Below are 13,038 nucleotides of genomic sequence, written 5' to 3'. Positions count from 1 at the left end.
AGATACTTGACAGCAAGAGCTATCAATTTCTCATATGAAATATTGGAGTATCTCTTTCTGGAAATCTTAACAATTGGTCAAAAGAAAATATTGTAAGAAAAATTGAAAGAAACAGTTCTGTGCCTTTGGGAAATAGATCGACAGCAGTGGCAGACTTTTGAAGTTTATTTTATTCTTTGTTTTAGTAGTGCTACAAGTTTTAACACACTTTTTTCTTTTAAAAACTGTGTATCCCATTTTAAAATGATTTGAAACAGCATCTGTTACTTTCCTCAGAAACCTATCTTTCCAAATTTATAGCTCATGCTGTGACTTCTTTTCTTCATGAGCAGCCACTTTCTTTAGATTCTTGTAAACTTTTATGAGCACCACCAATTTAGTTTCCTTGGGGTTCTGATCTAAATTTTCTCTCTTCTGTGCTGTACTGGAAACTACAATTTCAATTTCAAGTTCTACCGTGTGTGTGTGTGTGTGTGTGTGTGTGTGTGTGTGTGTGTGTGTTATCAAATGTATTACATCACAATTCCTATACATTTTATGGTGTGAAATATATAATCAAATCAAATGGCTTGTGTATTTTAACATTAATTCAAAAATAATACTTTAAAGTGAAGATTATATAATGTTACAGGACACACTCAGTATTATGTTGATAAGTATGACATTTATTTTAGCTCAAACAAATTGGTATGCCTGTTTTGAGAAAATGAAAACCTTACTTCAGATTACCTGTGAATATATAAACAGAAGAAAATTCTCAAAATGCCCTTCATGTTTATTATACTGCAATAATGTTAGTGTTTCCATGAATAGCTTCTCCTAATTGAAATTTCAACATAATCAAATATTAAACCTGTGAGGTTTTAAAAAAAAGATATTTATTTGGAAATGTTTTATAGCTAATGTTATAAAAATCCTGGTTTGAAAACTATTAAATATGACTAATGTCTCCTAATCTTTTGAATTTATATGATTTTAAAATATTTTGCTTAACAGTTGTTTTTAAATGAAAAAGTATTTTGGTTTAAAAATAATCATTTAGAGAGTTTATAAAATTAATTATATCTTTCTTTATGAAGGAATCATAAAGCCTTCTGGGTTTTATATTCAAACAATCAGTATTTGAATGCTGTGCCACTGATGTTACCTATGAAAGAAAAAAATCTGTTTTTATAACAATAAATATTCTATTCCTAAATTATTTATTCAATTTTTAAATATCATTTTCAACTGCAAATAAATTTACATGTGTGAATTTAAAAGTGACTAGTAGAAATAATTTAAAAGCATTAGAATAAAATAATGTGGACTTTTCAATATTTCCATGAGTTAGAGCATGATCATATCAAATATGCAGCATTTTTATATTTACAGTACATCAATCCAGGAATATATCTTAAGCATTGTGATGATTAATTTTATGAGTCAACTTGGAGGGTGTTTTGGGATGAGATTAACACTTAAATAAGTACATTTTGGGTAAAGCAGATTGCCCTCCATAATATGGGTGGGCCTCATCCAATCAACTGAAGGCCTGAGTGGAACAAAAAGGTCTGCCTTCCAGAGCAGATAAGAGTTCTTCAGTAGACTGACTTACATTTCTTCATCTTCACGATTAGCTCTCCAGGGTTTCCATCCTGCCAGCTCACATTGAAAATTTGGGACTTACCAGCCTCCATAATTATGTAATTGAATTTCTTATAATTAATCTCTTTCCCTGTATGTATACATCCTACTGGCTGGAGAACCCTGATGAATTCAAGTGTTGACTGTATCACTATTTTAAGTGTTATTTGGGCCTCTTAGAAGATTGGTCAGGAAGAGATCTGGTGAACACCATCATGCCTATGCTTTGAACTATGGCATACACTATTGCAATTTTTTAAAAAAAATAAACATTCTTGTTGTTAGATGCATATTTAAAGAAAGAATCTAAGTTACTGTCAGAAATATATAGCAACAGAGTCAGATCCATTTCCCTTGTATTTACATCTCTCCTTAGCATTGAGTAGAATACCTGAGCCCAGCTATCTGCCCACCACTTTGCTCCTTTAGATGTGATACTTGTAGGTCCCCTGAGCCAGCAGAGCTCTCTGCTAATCAAACAGGCCTCTCTTGTGAAGATCAGGAGAAGCCCTCCTCTCCTCTACTCTTGAATGTGCCACCTCCTGATTCCCAGTGTGCACAGTTCATATTTAGAGTGCCTTTGAATATACTTCAGCTCATCAGGAGTCTTCATCTGTGATGTTAGGTCAGATGAATTGGTAAAACTAAAAGTGCACAAAATTATAATACTTTACTTCTTGTAGCAACATTCCTTTCTATTTTCCAATTCTGAAACAGCTCCCTTTGGTGCAAAAAGGGGACTTTTGAGATATAAATGTCCAAGTACACACACAGTCAACTTTTATATGTTAAGAGAGATGTTCCTTGATTCCTAGTAACTAAAATTCATACTCCTCTTTCACATTTGACCCATTCTGTTTTATTTTTCTTCCTAGGACTCACTAGTCTTTGACATTATATATTTTATATGTTTATTGAAACAACTGCTATCTCTTTCTCCAAAATCTAAGTTTTGTGGAAAAAGGGGCTTTTTTAAACTCAATTTTCAACTGCTACAACAACTAGTAGACAATCATTAAATATCTCCTAAATATTCTTGAATAGGACAATTAATTGGTAAATGAAAGAATCATATGTTTTGGAGTAAATTCCTTCCTTATGTGGACAACCTCAGTTTCCAACTGTATCTCTTTGGCCATAAATAAAAATATTTTCACATTTTTATTCAGATTAAAATAAGATATCTTTTTAAAAATTAATGGATATTTAGACTTCTTTGTGGAAAAGTCCCATGGCGATAAATAGTAAAATGTGTCAAAATTTCAATAACAAAATTTGTTTTCATGCAGTTTGTTCAATAACATTTCCTTAGCCCTGTATCTTCATTATGCAATACTCTCTTAGTATATTGTGCCTGGAATCATTATCCCCAGACCCCTTTCTTTGGAAAACCCCATGTATTTGGTAGTTGGATATGCATAATCAATAATAATAGAATAGCTATAGCTCAATCACCTAAAGCTAAACAAATCAATATCTAAAAAAGGTGATATCCCTGACCATCCTCTCAGCACATGAAGTCTTTTCTATTTCATAAATAACCCTGACCTCTTGTAATTCATCATCCTTCATAGTCTTAACAATGAGCACTGAATATTTTGCTCAGCACAGTGGATCATACAAAGATGTATAAGGTACGGTTCCTGGCCTTCGAAGATTAAATTCACATCTTATTTTAAAAACATTAAAATATTCATACTGTATACAACAGCAAAAGATGCACATAACTTTATCTTAAAACTCAGACATACTTAGAAATAACTGAACACATAGTTTGTCAAGCCATTTCTCATTCTCCCTAATACTGTCTCAAAGAGTTGAAATTCATTTGGGGATTCCTTTAATATTAGTGTTGAAAATCTTTGTCTAGATAGCATCATGCATGACCACCACTTAATATATTAGTAATCCCAGGCACTTCTTCCCTCTCATGAAAGAGAAAACTGTTTGCCTTGCTCAGTTTCTTCTCATTTCTCCAATTTACAAGGGAAACACTGCCAGCACAAACTAATTGTTTTTGAGTTTTATTAGTGACATTGTTTGCTTGCATTTGTTGTTTTTATTTGTGTTTTGCTTTTTGGAATGTAAAATTTGGACAAATAGGAATGAAGAGAGAAAGGAATGGGATGGATCAAGCTGGGATTTGAGTTGGAAAAAGTTGAAAGCACCTGTGTCAAAAGGAACATGGAAGAGAATAAAACATTTTTAGAAGAGTATTGCTTAGGTCAACATGTATACTTCACATTCTTTGAGAAATGCACGCAATAAACTTGGAGTATATTTAAATTTGGTTGTGGACAGAGTTTCTTTTGTCCTGACACTGCTATGAGTTTAGATCATGTCCATGGAACCACATAACCATTAACATGTTTAATGTTGCTTTCCATAAATATATATTAGATATTTATTCTATGCTGGGCTCTGTCCTAGTGCATATTTATGTAAACCTAGTAGAGGGCTCAGCCATCATGAAATTTATATTCTAAGAATAAAAGTGAGACCAGAAGCACATTAAAACAAAACCAAGCAAAAATATATCCTTATAGTGAAAACTGATATGAAGAAAACAAATGGGTAGAAAAGAATACTTCAAAAAAAGGAGTTACCCCTGGGATGTGGGGAAAAAAGTGGTCAAGAATGTTTGATGCAGAGAGAATCCTAAGAGCCAAGGACTTTAGGCCAGATCAAGCTTGTCATGGTAAAGCCCCAGCAAGAAGGCCAATGCAGGCAGCAGGAGCATAGGATCTAAATAGCATGTGCTTAAGCTAAGATAAAGAAGTAAAGAGAGATATATTACATTGACTTTTATAGATCACAAAAGAGGAAACACGGTTAGTTTGTACGTTTGTTAGTTTGTTTTCTGGAAATCATGTAAAACCTTTACAGCTTAGTCAGGGATGGCCTCTACCAGATAGTAAAATTGGAGGCCAGAATGATAAAATTGCACACTTGTAAACATCTGGGAAAGAAAATTACAGGAACTATTCTGATGTAGGAACAATCTACATTTGTTGAGGGTCAAAAAAAGAAGATCTATAGGGGCTGGACTTCTTTGGGATTGAAGGAGAGAAAGATTTATAGAAGGAATAAAAACCGACGCAAATCCATTGGGAAGCCTTAGCATGGTAACTAGCTTTTAATAAAAATTGTTAACTGAAGTGTAGCATACAGACAGAAAAGTGTGCAGAGCATGTATGAAGGTGTAATGAGCTATAAAAGGAAGACATGTGGAGCCCCACTCAGATTAAAAAGAGAAAAAAATGAAATTGACACTTCAATCATTCCAGAAGTCTGCACATGCCACATCTCAGCCTCCCCCCTTCTCCTCAGAGGGTAGCACTATCCTTACTTCTAATACTAGAGAGTGCTTTTGCACATGTTTAAGCATATATATGTGTGTAATTTCACTGCATGCATTATTTTATACTTGGCTTCCTTTTCTCAATATTTCTGGCTTATTTTCATTCATTATTTTATGTAGTTCACCATATTTTATTTTATACTACATTTCAATTTTTATTGTTGTTTCTATTTTAATTGTGGTAGCACACACATACACACAAATGTTCAGAAAAATATCTTGGTTAAAAAAAGGAAATCCTGCTATTTTAACAACATGGGTAAAGCATGAGAACATTATGCTAAGCGAAATAAGTCAGACAGATACAGACAAACACTGTATAATCTCACTTATATGTGGACTCTAAATAAACTAAACAAAGAGGAACAGAGAAGAGATTGGTGGTGGTCAGGGGTGAGGGATTGGGGGTATGGAAGTGAGTGAAGGTGGTCAAAGGGTACAGACTACCAGTTATAAAATGAGTAAGTTCTGGGATGTAATGTATAGCATGGTAGCTATAGTTAACAATACTGTATTGTTATTTGGAAGTTGCTAAGAAAGTAGATTTTAAAAGTTCTCACCACACACACAAAAATTGTAACTATGTGACTTGATGGATGTGTTAACTAACCTTATTTTGGTAATGATTTTGCAATATATACATATATATCAAACCATTATGTTGTACACCTTAAACTTACCTCATGTTATATGTTAATTATATCACAGTAAAGCTAAATGAAGAACAATATCTTGAGAAAATCATAGAAACTGAATATTATTCTGTTTTATTTTGCTCATAAAGTACTTTTCAGCCATGCTAATTGACCTTTACTCACAGAATTGCTGACATGGTAAGCTGAGTCAGTAATAATAAGAACAGTTTTTTAAGAAAAGTAGGCCTTTAAGTACCCTGTTTATACACAGTAAAGGTGTGATTAATATAAATGTTGAGAAATAATGTTTTCTTTTCAAATTATGGAAACTCCCCAACCCCAAGTAATTTGGACACTAATCTAAGATGTTTTTGTGGTTGTTTACTTCCTTTCTTTTTGATATTTATTTACTCTTTCTTCTCTGACTCAGTTAAGTACATTTATTTATTTATTCATTCATTCATTTATTATTTTTTAATGAATCAGAATACCGGAACTTCGCAGACTCAACACTTTCTCTTTGTAGAGTTTTAAACATGTGAAACATATAGATCAAGGATTAATAGAATAATTGATGTATCAAAATTATTAACCACTTCCCTGTAGTGCATTTGGGAATAGCAATATACATTACAGTGAACACTGCATTTCAGTCCAAGTTAGTTGTTCAAAGCATGAAAATACTCCTATCATGGGTGGGCATATCAACATGTTTCAACTTTCCATGGACACATAATCATCTTATAAAACAAATCTAAATTTTAAAATATGGACACAATTCATGATTACTATCAATGGATGTTCATCACCATCTCTACAAATACTGATTCAACTCTGTAACTGAATTTAGCATCTTAAATGTTCCACAGCAAGCATGGTTTCAAGACAGGGTGGCCTATTTAGGTCTTCCACTCATTTGTTAATTGAATTGTTTGGCTTTTTGATATTGAGCTCCATGAGCTGTTTGTACATTTTAGAGATTAATCCTTTGTCTGTTGTTTCATTTGCAAATATTTTCTCCTGTTCTGAGGGTTGTCTTTTCATCTTATTTACGGTTTCCTTTGATGTGCAAAAGATTTTAAGTTTAATTAGGTACCATTTGTTTATTTTTGTTTTATTTCCATTACTCTAGGAGGTGGGTCACCAAAGAAGACATACAGATGACAAAGAGGCACATGAAAAGATGCTCAACTTCACTAACTATTAGAGAAATGCAAATCAAAACTACAGGGAGGTATCACCTCACACTAGTCAGAATGGCCATTATCAAAAAATCTAGAAACAATAAATGCTGGAAAGGGTATGGTTAAAAAGGAATCCTCCTGCACTGTTGGTGGGAATGTAAATTGATACAACCACTATGGGGAACAGTATGGAGGTTCCTTAAAAAACTAAAAATAGAACTACCAGCAATCCCACTACTGGGCATATACCCTGAGGAAACCACAATTCAAAAAGAGTCATGTACCACAATATTTATTGCAGCTCTATTTACAATAGCAGGACATGGAAGCAACCTAAATATCCATCGACAGATGAATGGATAAGGAAGATGTGGCACATATATACAATGGAATATTACTCAGCCATAAAAAAATTGAAATTGAGTTAACTGTAGTGAGGTGGATGGACTTAGAGTCTGTCATACAGAGTAAAGTAAGTTAGGAAGAGAAAAACAAATACCGTATGCTAACACATATATATGGAATCTAAAACTAAATAAATTTGATACTGATTAACCTAGTGGCAGGGCAGGAATAAAGACATAGACACAGAGATGGACTTGAGGACACATGAGGCAGGGAGGGGGAAGCTGGGGCGAAGTGAGAGTAGCATCGACATACATACACTACAGGATGTAAAATAGTTAGCTAGTGGGAAGCAGCCGCATAGCACAGGGAGATCAGCTCCGTCCTTTGCGATGACCTAGAGAGGTGGGATAGGGAGGGTGGGAGGGAGGCTCAAGAGGGAGGGGACATGGGGATATATGTATGCATATGGCTGATTCACTTTGTTGTGCAACAGAAACTAACACAGTACTGTGAAGCAACTATACTCCAATAAAGATCTATTAAAAAAAAAAAAGTAAGGGTAACCAGGGGGAAAAAAAAAAAAAAAAGACAGGGTGGCCAATCTGGTAACCATGTGATGTCACTATTCCCATTTCCAAGTTATCCTGGTACACTTTCCTATGAATTCTAACTTGGAATTCCTGGTGCTGCTGTATGTTCCTTTCTAGTTGTCCTCTCTACAACTAGAGAGGAAGAAAAAAGCTTATCCTGTCATAACATAAAACACCTAACTATGTTGTCCTATTTCTGAGGGAAAAAACTCTTGCTCTCACTTAAAATAAAAACTTTTTTAAAATCTCAACAACACAAAGCAACAACAAAAATATCTGTGATGGTTTAGTTCAGTAATGTTCAGACTTTTCTGAAAGATGATTAGCACATGATCTCCATTGCCCAGAAACTTTCACTGGTACAAACACACTTATGGAATTGACCCTCTCAACCTTCCCTCAACTATTAATGTGTATTTTGTTCAGAGTTTTTGGTTCCAGGTAAAAACCTAAATGAGAATATCTTGCAAAAACAGCATATTCAGTTCAATATTGCAAGTATTTTCAGCAAAGAGTTAGAGAAATTATCAGATATATTTTGTATTTTCACAAGAATATATTCCTCAACTTGATTTTGTCATATGCTAAAATGGAAATATATATTCCAGAGATAATGTTTATTCATGAATTTTAGGTATTGCATAAAAGTAGATGTCTGAACCATATTTTGGAAGCAGTGGTCTGGTCAATTAAATGGCTCTATAATTAAACTTCAAGTCACTTTTAATTTATCAGTGTTCAAAGCAAACCTATAAAATACATATCTTTTCAATATGGCCTTATCTTAATCAAAAATACTAAGAAAATATTTTTAAAACTGTGAATCACTCAAAGTGCAAGTGATGATGACTTTAAAATCATCTAAGTTTCTGCACTGTAGATGCCTCCATACTTTGTTTTTACCTCAATTTACTATTAAAATCAGTTTGCATTTCCTAAATACAGAATAATTGGTGCAGGCAGGCAGAGGGCCCAGAAATTCACAGAAGAAATTTTCCCAGAATTAAAAACAGACTAAAATAGATCATTGCAGCAAAATCCTCACATGGATAATTAAGAATGAACAGGAAATAAAGCACACAGTAAAGAAAATCTATATAGGAAGTCATTTCCATTTAAATTAGTTGTTTTCTCTCCTAATGGGAGGTAATAATAATGATGATGGCAGTAATGAGAAGAGTAATAATCATAACTATTAATAATCATACTATTAATAATCATATTATTCATGGAAACCACTGAATTAAATGATTACCATGTGCCAGGTACTGAGTTACCAACTTTACAAGTAGTACCTCATTTAATTCTCATAATATTCCTACATGTATGTATTAAAACCCCCATTTAAGAGGAGAAAAGTCCATCCTTAAGGATATTAAGATAGTTTAGTATATGGCAGAGCTAGGATTCATACCCAGGCCTCTGTGAGTCCAGAACCCATACTTTCACAGACTGTACAATAAAAAGTGGTGGTAAAATCCAAATTTATTCTATAGCTTGTTTGGTGTTTTTTCTTACCATTTGCTTGTTTCTTCGTATGATATCAAAGCAGTAGTGATGCATCTCTAGCAAGTAAGGACTAGAGGTTTTAAAGTATTTTTCCAACTATCTCAATGAGATGACATTTGTAAAGATTACATATCATTTTATTTTAGCATCTCAGGAAGGCACCAATTGAAATATATTTCCTATGTCTATATCCATGTTTAACTCCTTCCCCCATATTCTTATACGAGGGGAGAAGATGGAAATATAAAAAGTTGCCATAGGTCTGGAATGACAAATATTATTATTCCAGTCAAGCATAACCCACTCAGGAGTAACATAAATCTTGAATACACATTACTGAATCTGTTGAAATTCTGAGAATTTGGCCAATAGCTAGTATATCTGACAATGTTCCAATCTTGCTTACATTTACTTTGAAAACTGTGTTTTCTTAAACATAGAATGCTATATTATTTGTGTAATTTCTACAGGATAAATTGGTGCTCTGGATACTTGGTGAAGTGGGAGTGAGCTTTCTAAAACCTAAACATGGTTATACTAATCCTCAATTTAAAATACTTCTACACCTTCCTATTGGTTACAAAATGTAATCCAAGACTTTTGTCATTGAATATATGGCCTCCTATTAGTCAACAGACATCTATTGATATGTAGTGTATTAACTGTTATGGTTTAAGGACCAATTATTTATTGATTTCACCGAAGAGGAAATCCAGAATGAGGCTGTTGGGGGCTGGTGCAATGGTTCAATGACATCATCAGACATGATTCCAGGTTCTTTTCCTCTTTCAGCTCTGCTGTTCATAGTGTTTAGTCCTCTGTCCCCACCCTTATCATTTCATGGTCACAAGATGACCGCTTTTCTCCAGGCTTGTGCCTTCATAATAGTGTAACCAGGGTGGGTGGGTGGGGAAGAGGAAAAAGCTATGCTCATACAAGGGAAAAAATACAGGGAGACTACATAGCAGAATAGGACTGTTTCACAAATCACCTCTAGTTTTGGCGAGGGCTGAAAAATAGACTTTTAGCTAGACACACTGGGAACCCCTAATAATTAAAGTTTTAACTTTAAGGGAGAAGAGCAAACAGACATTGGGTTGGCTTCTAGGAGTACCTTACTAATGTGTGGAAAAAATTGTGTTGGTCATTGGGGTTAGAAATTATTATAATTGCTCCTGCTTAGGGTACTTTATATAATCTAACCAATTTCAGTGGTCCTATCTCTTGTCCTGACATTTCTCTTTGTTTACTCTGTACTCCATTTTAGCTGAACAACTAATTCCCTGAATTGTCTGTGCACTTTTTCTGTTGTTTTACATTTGCAGTTGCTATAACTTTGGCTTGCAAAGTTCTGTCTTCTTGACATGCCTGCTAAGTTTCTACTTTCCCTAGATGTTAATTCAAGTATCTTTTACTGTATCGAGCATTCTCATATTCCCTTAAATGCCCATTAAAATACTATTCCTCTGTGTCACATCATACTGTGACCATTTGTATATGCTTACCAACAAGTAATTAATAGAGCTGAGAATTTAGAAATTATTCAATCTGTGGCCACAGGAAAGAACTGACAAAATTTGCTTTCAAATGTTTAAGTGATAATGCAACATATATCATTAAACATTTGAAAGCAAGTTTTGTCAATTCTATCCTTGTGGCCACAAGGACATACATATACCAATATATGTGTACATACGTATATTTCTGTGTTGGAAGTTTATTCGTAATGAAAAGAAAATGTTGTGCTTGGATAAATTATTAAATTTCAGCCACTATAGATGAGATAATAGTGGACATGTGAATAAGTAATCTACATGTTGTCATATGCTATGATGACATAAATTACCTACTAAGTAATGTTGGATAATTGTCATAATTTTGAATATATCTGTCTATAAATAACTAGTATAGCACTTCAGTGTTTTCAGACCCTATTTTACTTGATTTTTAAAACACTCTCATAAGGTATATATATATATATATATATATATATATATATATATATATATCATTAGCCCTCCTTTACAGAACAGATATGTGTATGGTTCAGAGAAGTTTATGGATATGCCAAAGGTCAAATCGTGAATGGTAAAATTAAACACAGATCTTTTGATTCTAAATTCAATGTTTAGTTAACTACATAATTCTGTCTTGTGAATATGATTATATAAAAATTATGTACTTTTGTTCTCCTGAGTGTTTTGTATTTATATATTTATTAATGGTGAATTATTGAGTTATTTTTACAATGTTATATAAATGTTAAACATTTTGAACTTATTTTCTATGCATTGCTCATTATTGAAGGTCTAAATTGCTCAGTCCTTTGTAGAGTAACTTGTCCACGTTTGCCAAGGACTTTTCTGCTTTTAAAACTAAAATTCCCAAGTCCAAGTAACCTCAGTCCTGGGAAAATTAGAACACTTGATCACCCTCCTGATACTGTGGAAGACATAAAATGTTAAGCCCTATATTCTTTTGAGCAGTCTTAGAATTATAGATGTGTCAACTGATAATAAGGAATCTTGAAAGATGGGAAACTGTTGACACGGTTTAATAGAGTTCAACTAGTCATTATACCTCGTTAGTCACACGAAGTTTAACCAATATTTATATTATATGAACTGTTGAATTTTAGTTAATTTTACATATCTTCTTATCAAAGTATCACAGCATTTGGTTTACATTTATATAGGCTTGCACAAAGGCAAAGAATTTTCCTATAACTTTGAGAGAATTTTTATAACTGGTCCAAGCTTGATGATGTTTAAATTTGAGAGTAAAAATGTTTGGATTCAAATGTTTTTGAAAGAAATGATGTATCTTCATTTAAAAGGGTAAATTGTGTCAATATTACCCATAACTATGAAATGATAAAGCATCATCCCCTCATTTACAGAGTAAATATTTTGATAATAAAAATACAAAAGGACAAGACAATATTGCAAATATAAAGCTCAGAGATAAAAATAAAAATGTTTTTCATTAAAATAAATTGGACTATAAAAGTATTTATTAACACATACTGAAGAGAGGACTTCTGCTTCTGGTAAAATGTAGTACAGTAGGCTAATTGTCCCTCTGCAACATCTAGGAAAATTCTATTTTTAAAGGCATAGAATACTAATGGAAACAAGAAGAATATGGTAAACTGTCTTTAAATAGTTTGAAATAAAAGAAAATCCACCTATTATGAGTAAAAATAGTCAGCCACTACTTTCTTATATCCAGATGCTTATAGGAAGACTGGGTATCTGGCCTGACCCAGCAAGACTCTTAAGAGGGAATAGAAACCAACCAAGTCTTAGTAGTTGAGAAGTGGTAAGCTCTTGAGTGAGAGGATGAAAACTAGAGAAGCCCCAAAGGCTGTTTGCTTATGTAATATTCAGAATTCTGGAGCTACGATGGACGCCAGGGCTCTGAGTTAAAACTTCTAAATGGAAAATTAAAATAAAACAGTCTCCTAATAACTTGTGAGACCAAGTTCTGATGAGTGTAGAAGCCTGTTTCAAAAACGTGGCCAGTTTCCCCTCAAAACATTTGCCAAGGTTTGAACAATATGGGATGCAGAGAAGACACAGACTTAAAAACATCTCAAGGGGAGAACTGAATTTCACACATGCCTCTGGGACTAAGAAGGTAGAGAACCACCAGATTCTCCGTCAAAACCATAGGTTGAATCTGAGGATGTGAAACCCATGATAAGCTGGGTTTTATAACCAGCTGGGTTTTATAACGTTGTATAAGCTATTTTATGTTAAGAGATTTGAGCAGCCTCAGATTTC

This window comes from Phocoena phocoena, chromosome 5 (assembly GCF_963924675.1).
Source record: "Phocoena phocoena chromosome 5, mPhoPho1.1, whole genome shotgun sequence".
Lineage (NCBI taxonomy): Eukaryota > Metazoa > Chordata > Mammalia > Artiodactyla > Phocoenidae > Phocoena > Phocoena phocoena.
The sequence above is the reverse complement of the archived record's forward strand: the minus strand, read 5'-3'. Positions refer to the sequence as shown.